A 1,004-nucleotide genomic window follows, 5' to 3' on the forward strand; every position below is an offset into this window, starting at 1 on the left:
GAGGATTATACTGGTCAAAATTTGGAAATCAACAATCCAAATTTGGCCATAAAAGACATCAAAATGAAAATTTTCAAAAATTAAAGTTATTTAGTACCACATTTACTATGGAACCACATTTTTTTTATTTTTCAAAATCATGATTTTGAGATTTTCTCTCTCTAAACATTAACTTTATCTCTTCTCACCGAACAACACCTAAATGACATCAAAACCAAAAAGTTGACAATTATAGTTGCTTAAAATATCATTAAATTCTTAAAAAATTTCATTTTGAGAGATCGTTACACTTAAATTATGAGTTTACTGGGAATTGAGGAAAATATGGTAGTGCATAGGACGGAGTGGAGGGAACGAATTTGTGTCGCTGACACGACTTGATTTCACGGTTTTATATGATGGTTCATGTTAGCCGACCCCAAATCATTTCGAGACTAAGGCTTTGTTGTTGTTGTTGTTGTCAATTCAAAAGTCTTTGATTTGCAAATGACGACAAGCATCGTCCTCGTTTTGACAAAAAAAAAAAACCACATTCATTCATTTGCGGTGAGCGTGGATCGAACACGCGACCTTCAGATCTTCAGTCTGACGCTCTCCCAACTGAGCTATCCCCGCAGATGGTTGTTGTTTTTGAAATTGTAATTATTAAAGTGGGTTGCTATATACCGCAAAGGTTATACTTTCCACCGCACCTTTTTGACAATTTTGCCCTCCTCATAATTTCAAATCAAAAACTCAAAACTCTCAAATCCTCTCTAACTTTTTGGATTTTCAAATAACCCGACCTAAAACGACATGCCGCCAAAGGAAGGAAAGGGTAAAGGCTTCATGAATGCTCCGGTAAGGTTTTTTTAAAAAAAATTAGTCTGAAATCACGGGTTCCGCCTCCGATTCGGAGGCGGAACCCGTATGGTTTTTGCCTAAACGGAAGGCAGATGTCGTTGCCACCACGGGTGGAACGGATGAACTGTCCGTTCCACCCGTGGTGGGAACGGCATCGGCCG

General features: G+C 38.3%; 1 non-coding gene across 1 annotated transcript; it reads right to left on the reverse strand.

Annotated features, from left to right (window-relative positions):
* Window positions 1-542: 542 nt before the first annotated feature.
* On the reverse strand, window positions 543-615 carry TRNAF-GAA (transfer RNA phenylalanine (anticodon GAA)). Its single transcript has one exon. It is a non-coding gene; the product is annotated as a tRNA-Phe (tRNA).
* Window positions 616-1,004: the final 389 nt, after the last annotated feature.

This window comes from Euphorbia lathyris, chromosome 1 (genome assembly GCF_963576675.1).
Source record: "Euphorbia lathyris chromosome 1, ddEupLath1.1, whole genome shotgun sequence".
In the NCBI taxonomy this organism is placed as follows: Eukaryota; Viridiplantae; Streptophyta; class Magnoliopsida; order Malpighiales; family Euphorbiaceae; genus Euphorbia; species Euphorbia lathyris.